Source organism: Anabrus simplex, chromosome X (genome assembly GCF_040414725.1).
Source record: "Anabrus simplex isolate iqAnaSimp1 chromosome X, ASM4041472v1, whole genome shotgun sequence".
NCBI lineage: Eukaryota > Metazoa > Arthropoda > Insecta > Orthoptera > Tettigoniidae > Anabrus > Anabrus simplex.
The window spans coordinates 27,084,789-27,101,788 of record NC_090279.1 but is presented as its reverse complement, the minus strand read 5'-3'; positions in this window follow the sequence as shown (position 1 = coordinate 27,101,788).

Sequence of the window (17,000 nt, the reverse complement as noted above, 5' to 3'; positions counted from 1 at the left end):
TCACACAAATATTATATTAATCTTGTGCAGGAAACTAACAACTCATATAAAGACTATTAATCCATAGATCAAGAAGGCCATCTTCTTGTCAGTGGATGACTGCACAATACTCCAATACTAGTGGACTGGAAATATTAGAAATTCTGTATCACCTCACAAATATAATTATGATGGCAGAACACCTTGGACTACTTCATCCTGTCACTCAACACTCTGAGAGATAAGTTTACGATCTCTTCAGAAAGGGGAACAAAAAGAAGCCACACTCATACACATCTCAGATGTTACATCGTGTCATACTAATTTATGTTTCGCCCATTGCATACGCATCATCAGCCGTGATCTCACGCCTGGGGGAATAAAAATCAGGATCCTGATTACTCTATGCAAAGTGTTACATAGAGGAATAATTAATGAGAAATACCAAAATGGTGCCTTTAACCCCAACATACCCCTTCCTCAAAACTAGAACAGACTATGCAAGCCCAAATCTAATAAAAAAAATTGTGTGAAATCAAACAAGACCAGACTGCCAGCTAATAAGGCTCTCTACTTAGACATGATACCCGATCTCACCACAACAACATTTCTCTCCGCACTTTATCAACTTAGTTCTCACAGAGGTCAACCCCTAAACATTTACAGCAATAATGGCACAAACTTCAATGGAGCAGCTACAGAAATCAAGGCCTTCCTGCAAAATAACCCTCAGAAAACTAACTCTTCGCACAACTGCAGGCATGGGACTGATGTGGCATTTCATCCCTCCTGCAACACCACACTTTGGTGGAATCTAGGAAGCAGCTGTCATGAGTCTGATTTAACGCCCCAGACAAGTGATGGATTCTTATCGCTTCACCAATAAAGAATGTACCATTCTTGAAACACATACATCCACTCACCAAAGCTAAATGATGAACCTTTTGACACTTCTTACCTAACTACATCCCCTTTCCTTATAGGAGAGCCAATTACTACACTCTCTGGTCATGATTATACTTCCTCTCTCATCACAACCTTGCCCACATGGCTACATTTTCAGCAGCTAACCCAGATCTCCTGGATGAGATGGTAAAATGAATATCTCAATAAATGGGCAATGAAATACCCCATAGCAACATAGTGATAGTAAAAGAAGATGACACGCCTGCTATGAAGTCGACGATGACAGTGATCAAATGTGCATCCTGGTAATGATGAATTATTCATGTAACGAATGTTCAGGTGAGTAATGGTGAACTTACAAGGTCTATTCACAAACACTATACCTTACGAAGTATGAAAAACAAAGGCAAGATAACTATTCAATGGCTTATTTATTCATTGCATGTTTAAGTAATATTGTTCCGAGATTATCTGTGGAACGCCGAGAGGTGAAAGAAGGTGTCAGCATTAATGGGTCTATCTACGATATCAAAGATTAATTTAAACTTTAAAACAAAGTTTACAACGTCACAAATGTTGCGTTTGGTTAGATAATGAGAGATATCTCCCAAGACACAGTTCCAGAGCACCATGCACCAAACGTTACACATACGGCCTTCCAAAGGCCCGACTGAAAATTGCACCAATATCAGACAAGAGTTTACATGCTCTTTAAATTCAACCAAGGATGCTGTGCTCCCAATTCATTACAGCCTACTCAAGGAAACATTACACAAAACTATACAATTTCTGGCATCTCTAGGCACAACCTACAATTCCTTTACACAGTGGTATCTAGTACCAATACTACTGGCCTTCATGGAAGAGAACAACAGGTTATATTACTGGTCCAAACTCAAAATGTATGCAGTCGTAAACTTGCACTCCTTGAAAACCAACTTTTGAAACCCTACTTGGGCTTGTGGCCCAATGATGCAGAGGCTAATTCTACACAACTGAGGTGACTCGAAAGAGAAGTTAATGAGTGATTTACAGAAGAAAAAGGTTACAAAATCGTAGCCAGCTCAAGATAAACTGAAGGGGAATTCGAGAGGGTAACACACTCTCTATCCCCAATTTACAGTTTAAGTCTGTATGAAATTTTACATTAGCAGAATGAAAGCTTACATTTTTGAAAACAGATGATTACATAGTTAAACATTAGAAGCTTCCCCTCCTGTGAGTTTAAGGAGACAGCTACAGATATAGAAAAATGGTGGCCATTACCTGGGCTGACGTTCTGCCTGCCAAAGAATTAGGCCTCCTGTCTTAACACACAGTCAGAAATTTGACGAGAATAAGACAAGGTAACTAGAAAAAGCCGCGTCTTTCATACTCTAGGGGAGGGTTCGAGAAGGCTCTGGGCAAAATCTGACCACACCCTCTCATTTTATTTGATACTCAAAAAGTTACAAGAAGCTTATGATTGGCTGAAAAATAAATACAGAAAATTTGTGATTGGCCAGACTTCAAAGCTGGCGGGATGAGAAGGAAGTGTTGCAAAACATTGAAGTATCAAAATAAATGAAAGTAAATTTAGTTGAAAAAACTTATAAACCCAAAACTGCTTTAAATCAGTAATTATTCCACCTTGCACCAGAGTGCATGACCATAGCTTTGTGTGGGGACATCTATGGAGAAAAATACAAACTTTTTGATGTACACCAAAACAAAACAAAGAAATCCAGTCAGTTTAGGAAACATTGAAAAAACATACTCAGTTATTCAGTAGTGACATCTTCTGATCAATGTCCCAACTTTATGCATTAGTGGTTTCAAGTTTTGTTCGATAGATAGTGTTCCCTAAGGCGTTTCTTTTCAATGTGCGGGGTTGAGGTGCACCTCCCGGTACAAATATTATAAGTCACATTGGACTAGTACCATCACAGACCACATTAGGGAGAAAAAGAATATTTTTCACTTGCCAAGAGATGGCTACAATGTGTGTAGTATACAAGCAAACAATCACAGTAAACAAGCATATCACCTGCAACTTGTATCAATAAATTACTGTATTATTTAGAAAACAATAATTAATATAATCAATAAGATAATAAAGGTGTTTCATTTGGAAACTACTAGTAAAATATTCTGTAACAGTAACAAAAGAATGTACCTTTCAGCTACTTTGTGTTCAAAACTAATTAACAAATTCAAAAGTATTAGTAGGAATGATACCAGCTACCAAATGACATAAAGTAGAGTTCTTTGGAATAATCCTAACTGCTACACAATTCATAACGCAAGATCGTGGAACAACTTGAAGGAAAAGTGAAAACTAGATATGTAAACAGTCAATCTCATAAAATAGTATATTATCGGTAGGACTATCAACCATGTGCACTAAAAAGATGGAAGTATATTATCGGTAGGACTATCAACCATGTGCACTAAAAAGATGGATCAAACCCTGCTATCTGTTGAGCTATTATCTATCCATTTCCATTATCTGCCGATGGATTATCAAATTATATACATTACCTCAAGAGAGTCTTCCTGCGATGACTCTGGCTCAGTTAACTCTGATTTAACTTCTTCTTTCAGAGCTATCACTTCTGATACATGTTCAAAATTTTCCTGTGGAAAATAAGAAATATTAGGTATGCTCATAACACACATCTACAAATACAGTCACCTACAAATGATCATCTAAATTCATTAATTTCCAGTATTACAGTCACTTTCAAAATTTCACTAATGTTTAAGGAAGATTTCTACCAGAAGAGGATTGTTATAACCAAAGGCTGTACTGAGAATGGTGTTACTATTCTTGCTCACTCCTTATGTCAGAGAAAGGATGAGACTAAGAACAAAATATAAAATGCCAAACGTTTTCTAGCCATACCAGAAGATATAATACCAGAGATGGAATGGGGGCTATCTCACACAGAATTTGGAAGGACGCAGCCATAGGCACAAACACTAAATTGTATGAACTGTTTTCATATGATCAATCATATCAATCAAATGATAAAAGTTGTCTGAACCAATTAGAAGCGTTACATTTCTAAATAATTTTTTGTTCTCGGCATACAGTTTGTTTATAGAGAGATTAAAATTACTAGAAATAATGGAATCACATTCTCTACTATGGTTTTGAAGAGATCACAGGGGCTACATAAAACATTAATACAGTTCTTTTTGAAACAGCAAATTTCAATGCTTCCAAGTGTATAATAAAAAACATAAACATGAAAGAAGCAGACTTATCACAGTCATATAACAGTGAAAGATGTGATGTAACCCAAAGTCAAAGCAGCTAGGAATGAAATATTGCACTACTATAAGCATGTTATCTAGTGTTCTGTGAGGAGCTGAGGGGATGAGGACACCGTCAGTGGAGAATCAGCAGTGTTGGAGTTAATATCTGCAGTTTCAGAAGATCTTTTATGATCTACTATGGGACATTTAAATTTCACTCTTAGATTCATAAAACCTTGTCAGCATTACAGGGGGGACTGTGATTAAAAGCTTACGTTCTCATGTAAATTAAGTAACTAATAAAAGTGAATTAAAGTAACAAGTTCTAGAATATGCCAACTTAACACATTCAATACAGAAGAGAAGAGTAGCTGAACTAAGGAATGGATGAAAAGGATGCACAAAAAGGACAGGGAAATAATGACAAAGAGTAAAGAAAAAAATCTGTTTAATGTGCCTCAAGTCCTTAAGGTGTCAGAGCCCATTAAGAAGGGGCAGATAAAAGAAATCATTCTCAGAAATCATACATTCTAGAGCCCTTAACATAGAATCTGACCTGTATTTGAGGAATAAAATGAACATTTTTTTTGTTAGGGGATTTATGCTGCACCGACACAGATAGGTCTTATGGCGATGATAGGATAGGAAAGGCCTAAGAGTTGGAAGGAAGCAGCCATGGCCTTAATTAAGGTACAGCCCCAGCATTTGCCTGGAGTGAAAATGGGAAACCACGATAAAATGAACTAATCACTATTCTGTCTTTCTAGAAGAATTCAACATCTGAGCAAAATACTTATTTTGAGAGAACGTACATTCAGATTTTGAGCAATTTCATCCCTCGTATGTCATAGGCAAATCTGCTCGTTCCTTAAAACACATAATAATATCTTCCAGCACATTGTGGATGTGAGGGTAACCCAGAATAATCACACCTGTGTTGACATTTTGTTTAGGAGACTGGTGTATCCAGGCTCAAAAACACTAATGAAAGACTTGTGATTTAACTTTTTCTACACTAATTATGGTAGGAGTAATAATTTTTAACATGTGGTGCTAATACTGGTGCAGTAGTTTAGGAGGATATTAGTTTTTTAAAGTACAATTGGCCAACCATCCTCTATTTTAATCAGAGGGGAAAAATAAAAAAGTGCAACCCCTAAACCAAAGTAATTTCGATACTGACAGTAAAAAGTACAGACTAATCCAAGCCCAACCTTAAGTTCCTAAAAGTTGGCAGCTTTGTGTAGTGCGTTGTGGTGTATTCCCAGACAAATAAGCAAAACAGAGTTGTACTACGCATAGATGCTCATTCAGCAATTGGTGACTGCTGGTGTTAATACTGAGGAAGCACATAGAAAATTATGCCCCTGCCAAACTTATTCAGCTATTAAGGGTTAATTTCTGACCTCTGTAAAGTTATCCGGAATGAGACTTACAAGTGATGCAGTTGTTTTTCCTTCAAGCCAGGCTGGTTCCTCTTTGATTTTTGCTTCCAGGTCCATTTTGCACTGCAAACTGAAGTAGTTAGAAGGTACTGGTATGGTTGATTACTTCCACTGACCATACACTGAAACATAAGCCAGAAAAATATATTACCTTATTGATGTCATTGATACTTACGGTGTTTGTCAACAAACTAAGCAACAATTGTCTCATTTTATAAGAACATCAATATTATGATCATACCAAAAAACCCGAAATTTTACATGACAGTTGATATTATGATCATACCTATAGGACCTCAAGTTTTCTATGCCTGATACTTCAATCAAAGCTAAGGACCTGCAGTTTTATATGATTTCTAAAACAGTGATCACTTCCATAGGAAATATAATTTAACTTATCTGTCGATATCAAGATCATAGTCAAAGGACCCCTGGTATTACATGACCGAGCTTGATAGCTGCACGATAAAGATAATTTGAAAGTCACCACCTTATCAATACAAGATTTATTTACTTCAATATTGGTAAATTAGGTCAAGACCGGTTTCGACCCCTAAGGGATCATCATCAGTTGACACATATATAAAAAATATATTTACAAAAACATTGCATGTAAAATATTAATCTTTCAGTTAATTCAATGTTGGTGGGTACATCTTAGTTTCGAAAGTATATGTTTGAGATTTATAGGCTCACTATGTCTAAATTATTGCGTATATAGGTCCTATACTTCTTTACATACAGTGTCAAAATTATTACATTCAATATAATTTATCTATTTGATGAAAACAATAGCAAATTGCTTTCTAAAATGGTAAAGTGTGTATATTTTTAGTTTAAAAGTACATGTTGTTTTTTACATGTTGTCATGTTACAATTTATATTACAAAGTATAAAATAAAATAATTCTTGCATTTGTGCACATTGATAATAGTGAGACTATTGTAGGGTCTTCAAAAATAGACCGTTGTTTGAGGTATGTCACTGTATATCTGCTTTTTGAAATGTCAATAGCCTGATTACATTCTTATATATAAGTTGTGAAATTTCACTTTTTATAGTTCGTTCTAATGGAAGAAACATAGAATAACCTTGTTAATGTAGATTCATCATGACTAAAATGGTATATAGTACCTTATTAAAATAGATCCTTAATACTAAAGTACAAGTATGTGGTACCTTCTGTGCTTGTTTTATATATTAAAATAGGGTTTACATTTATTCACATTAGTTCTATGGTTTGTTACCATTTGTAAATTTATGGTCTAATATGAAGGCCAGTTGGAAATATTTGAAGTTAGTCTGATGGGAATGGTTCAATCCCTTGTTTATATTGTTTATTTTTGCCGCTTGTTAGGTACAAGCATGGGATAATCTTGTTAAAATGAACTCTTCATAACTAAAATATTGGTATATGGTAGCTTATTAAAATAAATTTTTGCATTAAAAGTGCTAATTTGTAGTGCTATATGTGCACATTTTTCAAACGTAAGATAGGGTTAACATAGGTTAACAACAGTGCTATGGGTTGTTACCGTTTGTGAGATTGTAATCTGATATAACTGGTCAGTTAGAATGTATGAAATGTTTACATAAACAGGACCAGATACATACTTATACTATCCAGCTTTGCCTCTTTTTACAAGTGAATTACGTAGTGTAGTATAGTATTTGTTGCAATTTTGTAAGCTGCTGCTGTTGTTGGAGTTATCTTCAGATTCTGTATGTCGTTAAGAAAACATTTTCCTTCTTTTCGCGTGTCGTTACCAGTTAAATGGGTGACTATCGTGAAATGGAGTACGTTTGAAATGTCGCACGTTTGTTGTGCAACTCTATCAAGACGCACGACATTTCAAACGTACTCCATTTCATGATCGTCACCCATTTAACTGGTAACGACACGCGAAAAGAAGAAAAATGTTTTCTTAACGACATACAGAATCTCAAGATAACTCCAGCAACAGCAGCAGCTTACAAAATTGCAACATATACTATACTACACTACGTAATTCACTTGTAAAAAGAGGCAAAGCAGTATAGTATAAATATGTATCCAGTCCTATTTATGTAAACATTTCATACATTCTAACTGACCAGTTATATCAGATTACAATCTCACAAACGGTAACAACCCATAGTACTGTTGTTAACCTATGTTAACCCTTTCTTACATTTGAAAAATGTGCACATATAGCACTAAAAATTAGCACTTTTAATGCAAAAATTTATTTTAATAAGCTACCATATACCTATATTTTAGTTAGGAAGAGTTCATTTTAACAAGATTATCCCATGCTTGTACCTAACAAGCGGCAAAAATAAACAATCTAAACAAGGGATTGAACTATTCCCATCAGACTAACTTCAAATATTTCCAACTGGCCTTCATATTAGACCATAAATTTACAAATGGTAACAAACCATAGAACTAATGTGAATAAATGTAAACCCTATTTTAATATATAAAACAAGCACAGAAGGTACCACATACTTGTATTTTAGTATTAAGGATCTATTTTAATAAGGTACTATATACCATTTTAGTCATGAAGAATCTACATTAACAAGGTTATTCTATGTTTCTTCCATTAGACCGAACTATAAAAAGTGAAACTTCATAACTTATATATAAGAATGTAATCAGGTTATTGACATTTCAAAAAGCAGATATACAGTGGCATACCTCAAACAACAGTATATTTTTGAAGACCCTACTATAGTCTCACTATTATCAATGTGCACAAATGCAAGAATTATTTTATTTTATACTTTGTAATATAAATTGTAACATGACAACATGTAAAAAACAACATGTACTTTTAAACTAAAAATGTACACACTTTACCATTTTAGAAAGCAATTTGCTATTGTTTTCATCAAATAGATAAATTATATTGAATGTAATAATTTTGACACTGTATATAAAGAAGTATAGGACCTATATATGCAATAATTTAGACATAGTGAGCCTATAAATCTCACACACATACTTTCAAAACTAAGATGTACCCACCAACATTGAATTAACTGAAAGATTAATATTTTACATGTGATGTTTTTGTAAATATCTTTTTTGTATATGTGTCAACTGAAGATGATCCCTTAGGGGTCGAAACCGGTCTTGACCTAATTTACTAATTTTGAAGTAAATAAATCTTGAATTGATAAGGTGGTGACTTTTTAATTATTTTTATAGTGTGATACCAATCAATACAGAAATGAAGCTTATAGATAATAACTTGATAGCTGCAGTCGCTTAAGTGCAGACAGTATCAAGTATTCGGGAGATAGTGGGTTCGAACCCCACTGTCGGCAGTCCTGAAGATGGTTTTCCGTGGGTTCCCATTTTCACACCAGACAAATGCTGGGACTGTACCTTTATTAAGGCCACGGCCGCTTCCTTCCTACTCCCAGCCCTTTTCTGCGCCATCGTCGCCATAATACATATCTGTGTCGGTGCAACGTAAAGCCAATAGCGAAAAAAAAGTATTACATGACACCTTATATCGTATTAATAGCTATCTAACAAACAGTTTTATATGCAACTGAAACCGCAACAAGATGACCTTTCTTGAAAATTCAGTGACTGTACGGTCTGCAGATCACTCTGATCACCGGGGTCCATATACTGGAATCTTCCTACCATTTTTATCCTTTGCAATCGGCTTCAAAAACTAACTGAACAAGTTCAGTTCTTTGAGATGTGTCCTATCAAAATTTTCCTTCCCAGGATCAAATTCTCTCAAACAATTCTCCTCTCATTAAACTTATTCACTATCTCTTTATTTGAGACATGTTCTATCAAAATGATCTTCAAGAACTTCTGATAACACGGCATTTAAAAGGCTTCAAACTCTGTTTTTCTTGGCACCAGTTATTATCTGTGTTTCACTTACATATGGTGTCATACTCCATATTCAGTGTAAACATAATTTTAAAAGTTTTTAAGAACGTGACGGAGAACAGATGGGAATTTAGGCTGGATTCAGTTATGATATTTATCGATATTGAGAAGGCATATGTCAGTGTACCATGGCAAGTGGTCTCGGATGCATTGATAAAAAAGAAGGCAGGGAGAGGTGAAGAACATAATATAAAAGACATGAACGAATAGTGAGTAAGTAGTATGAATACTAAGATAGGACAAACAAACTGGTTCAAAGTAGAAACAGAACTTCAAAATGGATGTGTTTTATCCCCTCCAATCTTAATTACAATCATTTATGAAATCCATAAGAGTATACAACAAAAAAATGGGAACCAAGGAGGCAAAGGCCTCACTCTTTACAGATAAGACAGTAATATGTGGAGAAGATGAAATGGAAGGACAAGAACAAGATAATGTAAGGAATCAGGAGATGGAGGAATATGGAATGAAAATCAGTGTGGAAAAGAGTACGGTAGTAGTGGTGACGAGAGGTAATAGAGAAGGAATTGGGAATATTGAAGTAGATGGAAGACCATTAGAAGTTGTGGAAAGCTTCAAGTATTCAGGGAGAATAATTGAAGAAGATGGGAAAATAAATTAAGAAACTGGATAGAGACTTGAACAAGCCAATGAGTTTTACCAATGTGTGAGATGTATAGTCTGTAACTGGGATATCCAACGGAATGCAAGAAAATTTTGCACCCAATGTATTACACACCATGGACAACAAAAATACATGATGAACGCAGAATGCAAGAGGCCAAGATGAAATTCTTTAGAGAAATAATAGGGAGGGCATAAAGGGATAAAGTCAGAAACATAGAAATGAGGGAGTGAATTGGATTCCCTGAACTGAAAGGCAAGATAGAGACACATAAGCTGAAATGGTATGGACACATGATGAGAATGGAAGAGGATAGAGTTCCACAGTAACTATTTACAGAGAAAGTCATAGGAGAATGACATCGGAGAATGCCCAGAAAGGGGTGAATGGATACGGTAAGGAGAGTACAGAGAAGAGTGGAGTAAAATTAGAAAAAATATTCGAGGAAGGAAAGGAGTGGTGGAGAGAGAAAAACTGAGGGGGTTCTTGATTCACATTTCTACCCAGAAGACTGGAAATGGAAAATGAAGAAAATTCTGTTGAAATGAAGACAAAAGTTTATACAATACTGCTATCAGCTCATTTCATCGAACAATGCCAGCAAACTTTACTTAAGTGCCTTTTCTTTATTTTTCTATGCATGTCATGTCTAATGACACAACCAAGTGGTGTTTAACAGAGAGCCCCTTGTAGGGAGTTCCATGTCAAACGAGTGGTTTAAATGTTAAGCAGTTTTTATTGTTTCGCAGGTGGTATGAAAATTGTCTATGTTGAATACACACAATATTAAACAGAAGGAAGGATCCACCTTTCAATACTCCGTTTTAACTTGAACCAAATAGAGGTTACAACTTGTTCGTTTGAGACCGGTTTCAACACATTTGAAGTGTCATCATCAGCCAATTGGCAAAGCAGTGCAAAAATTAAGTCATAAATGTCTAAGAACAATTAACAAAGTGATCACAACTTAACAACGGAGTATTGAAAAGTGGATCCTTCCTTCTGTTTAATATTGTGTGTTTCTCTATTCAATACGGGAAAATCATGAAATTTTTAACTTTATATGTTGAATACCTCGAGTAGTGCCCCAGAGAATTCATTTCACCCAATTGCAGTGTTCATTAGTCACTTTGTGATATTTTACTGTAAATGTAAACAAACTGCACAAACAATGAATACTACAATTTCTCCTACAGGTAATACAAGCTTCGTTCCTGTGGCTAATTTTGTTGATTCTTACAAATTGCCAGGGAACAGATTTCTATGTAGGCTATACATGAAACTATGCTCAATTGTATTTTGTATATTTTACTATAGGGGAAATACTGAAATGTGCCGTGTTTACTTGTTCTGAATACCGTTTACAGTTTCCACAGCCAGAATTTATTCCTGAAGATTGTTCTTCCATTCCTGCCAGCAGTTTATTGTTGCACTAACAACTCCAAGGTAAAGGGTTAAGATTAGGTATGCAGTGGCATTAATTAAGGTTAATTAATGATAAAATGGGGAAAGCACGGAAACGTTTTTCAGGGCTGCAGATACTAGTATTCGACCCCATGCAATCTTACCACCACTCACTCCTGAAAATCATTTACACAGCAATAAATCAGAGAGACAGCCGACAGTAACCTAAATCATCACAAAAAAATACCAGAAATAGCTGCTGCGGGGTATTAATGTGATACAGAAGAATCTCCATAACAACACTTATAAAACAAGATACAGATATCCTAAATGGAAACCTCTCAGGAATTTGAACCCTACTTCCATATGTCGCATCATACAGAGTAATGAACAACTCAACATTCACAGCCTTACTATAAAATTGCACACAGAGGTAAATAACACAGCAAAACAATACCGGTAATTAAAATTACACACTAAATATTGCAATTTTTTGTGTAACTACCATCCGCATTTCTTCATCTGCGTTGCTCTTCAGAAAAAAAATCCTCATTCCACCAAATTTAGATACATGATAGATTGCTACTACACACAACTTGCAGGCACTTGCAACGCAAAGGCTGGGAGTTTTCTAAAGCAAGCTAGTTATATGCGTATTCATTTTTAATGCTTAATTAAAAATAAAATTTAAGAAAATTAATAACTTTAAATATTAAAAATATGTAGAATACTGAAACTGAGAAGGATTAATATTAACTTCTAATATTCTCACTTAAGATCTATGCATTTAGCAAATGTACATTATTGAACTTGAACATTACCGACAATATGTTAGAGGTTGTGGACGCAGTGTAAAAAGACATAAATCACAATTCCTCAATGAAGAAAATCCGTAGCTTCCTTAGCGGAATAAGCTGTAGAATTGGCCTTATACAACAACATACCAGCCACTTCGAAACAAACCCGATATTTGAATGTTGTTCAATCACTAAAAACAAACTCTTGAAGAACAAATTTGATTTGTAACAGTCAGTAGAACAGGCTGAATTTAGGAAAGGATGTATTACTTGTGACAACTACAGAGTGTGAGACACTTCTTCCGCTACTTGAAATGTGAATGGGCTTGTTATATCACACAGTTCCAATACTTGTAATAAATCACACTGTAACACTCATATATACTAAAATACACAACTGTGGGGAGAGTTGTAGTTGAACACATTCGTAATGTCTACAATCGTAGTATGAGACACTTACTGAAAAGGGCACCGGCGGCACTGAGTGCAATATCCCGCTCACGGGTGGCCCAGATTGGTTGTGCAGTAGATGTTAGTTTTCCCTCGTCCTGCTCGTGACGTCATCACAGGAGCACCGTGACTGTGTATCATACAACCGCATGTGTATCTCATTTCATTGTTTATGTATGTCTGTCTTATAAAGAAAGGATTTCCACGTAATAACTATACGTAATTTCTTTCCGTATATTGCTGTTGGTTTATATAGTGGCCTACTGTATTTTGCGTAGTGTGTGTGTGTCTTAGTTCGTTTCTGTGAGATCTCGTTAAGTTGCTGTGTTTCGTGCAGTGAGGTACACATATTTTCTTTTCGTTAGTTGCGTGAACAGTGTAATAGTAGCTGGAGTGAAATTTATGTGTTCATTGTACAGTATCATTGCGATAGAAAACTGTGCCGTTAAAGATTCACCGACCGAGTTCGATAGGTGCAGTCGCTTAAGTGCGGCCAGTATCCAGTGATTTGGAGGTAGTGGGTTCGAACCCCACTGTCGGCAGCCCTGAAGACGGTTTGTCGTGGTTTCCCATTTTCACACCAGGCAAATGCTGGGACTGTACCTTCATTAAGGCCACGGACGTTTCCTTCCCATTCCTAGGCCTTTCCTGTCTCATCGTCGCCATAGGACCTATCTGTGTCGGTGCGACGTAAAGCAAATAGCAAAAAAAGAAACGAAGATTCACCGCTATCTACAGCGACACCTGATTGTTCAGCAAAGGGATTTCGGTACCTCGCCGGCTACATCGCCTACCGTGAAAGAAAATATGACAGGTCAATGTGAAGTCCCATTGGGGAAATGCTTTCCATTTCTTCTGGTACAGCCCCTGTGGGATGGATACAAATGTTATCTCGGGGAGGTCTACTCGTTCCATCGTTAGAATGGTAAACCAAATAAAGGAATTTGAGTTAATTTTCAGGGACACTCACGGACGTGCTGAACTATGACACATACCTAATACTGTATTATACGCAAAGTGTGTCAAATAATTTCTCAGTAAATTCCCCGCTGTACCACCTGAAATATCTATTAAAAATGTATGTTAGAACGAGAATATTTATACGCATACGACAAATGAACATTCGGACAAGAACTGAAAAATCCATAGCAGTTCACCGGCGAAAGGCACGACAGTGGATTTCATCTTCAAAAGCAACCACTTCATGACATCTAATCTCACAGGTAGGACTGTGTTCTAATGAAGTGCTATCTATGCGGAGCCTCCGTGGCTCAGACGGCAGCGCGTCGGCTTCTCACCACTGGATACCGTGGTTCAAATCCCTGTCACTCCATGTGAGATTTGTGCTGGTCAAAGTGGAGGCGGGACAGGTTTTTCTCCGGGTACTCCGGTTTTCCCTGTCATCCTTCATTCCAGCAACACTTTCCATTATCATTTCATAGCATTGATCAGTCATTAATAAATCACGTTGGGAGTGGCGACCCCATTGTAATAACAGCCTATATGTGGTTCATTCATTACATCCCTGACCCGGTCAAAGACTGGAAAACAGGCTGTAGGTTTTCCAGGACTATCTATGCATGGTTTCGAATATAAACTTACTTCTCCTGCTGTTACAGTATGTGTTAAGCTTTAAACTCCATACCTGCGGAAGTGAGTCAGTATATCGTATGTTAACATACGGTAGTTCATCACGGAATTTCTGCTGTAAAGACTTAATATGACAAAGATTTCATATCTCTAAATATTTATGTTTACAGACTTGAAAGCGCGTAACCTTCCTCAAACTAAATAGAGGAACTTTGAAATGTTAATAAATTTCAAGCGTTGGTTAGAGTGCCGTCACGTTTACGCCTTATTCGTAATGGAAATCATGAAAAGTTACTATGCTGTACTCGTTTTCTATCTTATAACTGCAGTAATCTTTATGTCTGGTCTGCAGTTAGTTCTGAGAAACTGTAATATTAGCTGATATTATGAGATTCTTACTGATTTGCGCGCTCCGGGCTCGGCTGCTTTGCTCCTACTGTGACGTCATTTCGTTAACCAATAGCAGCTCGGTTCGCGTTGGGCCCAACCTTTAGCAGTGTTTAAGAACCTTGTGTCCCGCTATATCTGGCTCAAAGAGGATATATAAGTGAGAAGGAACCTCTCCGGGTGAAAGAAAGAGAATACGAAAGCAGGTCCGTAAGTCTAAACGAATGTGGGCAGCCATGGAAGGAGGAATCAACTGCCTGAACTTTACGATCCAATTCTTCGTACACTAACGGAAATAAAATCGTACGGCTTTTAATACATATATACATGCATTATCATTATAGTCCGTTATGCCATTCAGCGTTCAGTCTGCAAGCCTCTGTGAATTTACAAAAACGGCACGTCGCGACAATCCTCTATTTGCAATCAGTGCCGTGGCCTCATTTAATTCTATACCTCTTATCATTAAATCGTTAGAAACTGAATCAAACCATTGTCATCTTGGTCTCCCTCTACTCCTCTTACCCACCATAATAGAGACTACTATTTTTCTAGGTAACCTATCCTCCTCCATTCGTCGCACATGTCCCAACCACCGAAGACGGTTTACGCGTGCAGCTTCATCCATCGAGTTCATTCCTAACTTAGACTTTATCTGCTAGTTCCGAGTAGGCCTACTCTCCTGCTATTGTTCCCACCTGTTTTAAAAGCAACAATTTTCGCTACTTTCATGTCTGTTACTTCAAACTTATGAATAATATATCCTGAGCCCACCCAGCTTTCGTTCTTGTAAAGCAAAGATGGTCTGGAAACACACCGATGTAAATTCAGTTTCGTCCGGGAGATGACTTCCTTCTTACAGAACAATGTTGATCGCAACTGCCAACTCACTACATTGGCTTTACTAGACCTTGATTTAATCTCACTTACTATATTACCATCCTGGGGGAACAACCAACAAAAAGCTTAAAATTATCTACCTGTTCCATGTTTGTATCACCAATCTGACATTCACTTCCGTTGACTTTCTTACCTACTGACATCAATTTAGTCTTGGAGAGGCTAATTGTTATTCCATACTCACTGCACCTATTTTCAAGTTCCTGGACATTAGACTGCAGGCTTTCGGCACAATCTGCCATTAAGACTGCCAGACTGCATACTAAATTTCCACCCGCCTGAATCATTCCTTGCCAATTTGTACCTTTCAGCAAATGATCCTCGTAAATTACGAAGAGCAAATGAGAAAGATTACAGCCTTGTCTAACCGCTGTAAGTATCCTGAACCAAGAACCCTTTCTACCATCAATTCTTACTGGAGCCCAATTGTTATCACGAATGCCTTTGATTGATTTTAATAATCTACCCTTAATGTCATTCCCCCCGCAGTATTGTGAACATCATTTCCCTCGGTACCCTGTCATATGTTTTCTCTAGATATACTAAACCAATACGCAGCTGTCTATTCATTTCCTAACATTTTACATTCACCTGGTGCGTACTGAAAATTGGATCTTGACAGACCCTCCGTGCTCTGTAACCACACTGGATTTCATGCAACTTCCTCTCTGATCGCACCCTCTCTTCCGAGATGCCGGTGAATACTTTGCTTGGTATAGTAATCATACAGGGAACGGATTTATATGTACTAATATTTATTGAAATATGTACATATATATTTAGTTATTTTTATTCAAATATGGAATTATATATGGACTTAAAATTGCACATATAACATTCATTTCTATTTTTATCAAAGTTCAAAGAAGCTAAACAAAGTAGATCTACATGCAACATAATGTTGCACTTCACATTTTAATATATTTGAAGAACACACAATATTTTATTCTCTGTTACCAAAAGAATGGATTACAAAATGTTCTTTTAAGTGCTGCAAAGTGAATCTCCATCTATTATCTGTAAGGACAGTTTTATATTGACTGAAACTGCGTTCAACATCGGAAGACGTAATGGGGGCATAATTCAACTTCACAATATCTGCTGGCGTTTAATCCAGTGTTAATTTTACAGTTAAATCTCCACACAGCATTGCAGCAACCTTTGTCCGGGGTTATTTGAAAGCACAGTTTGCTTCATTTGCAGGATTTAGTTGTTCCACAGTTTTATTCACAATTTCACAACTTTCAGAAAGTGGGTGGTGCGAGTTTTGGAGCCTTTTCAGTGTTAATTTGATGCATAAAAAATTATGCTGAATGTAACATAAGTCATTTTTCACATATATGTCGCAAACAACTGTTTTCGCGTCTTCA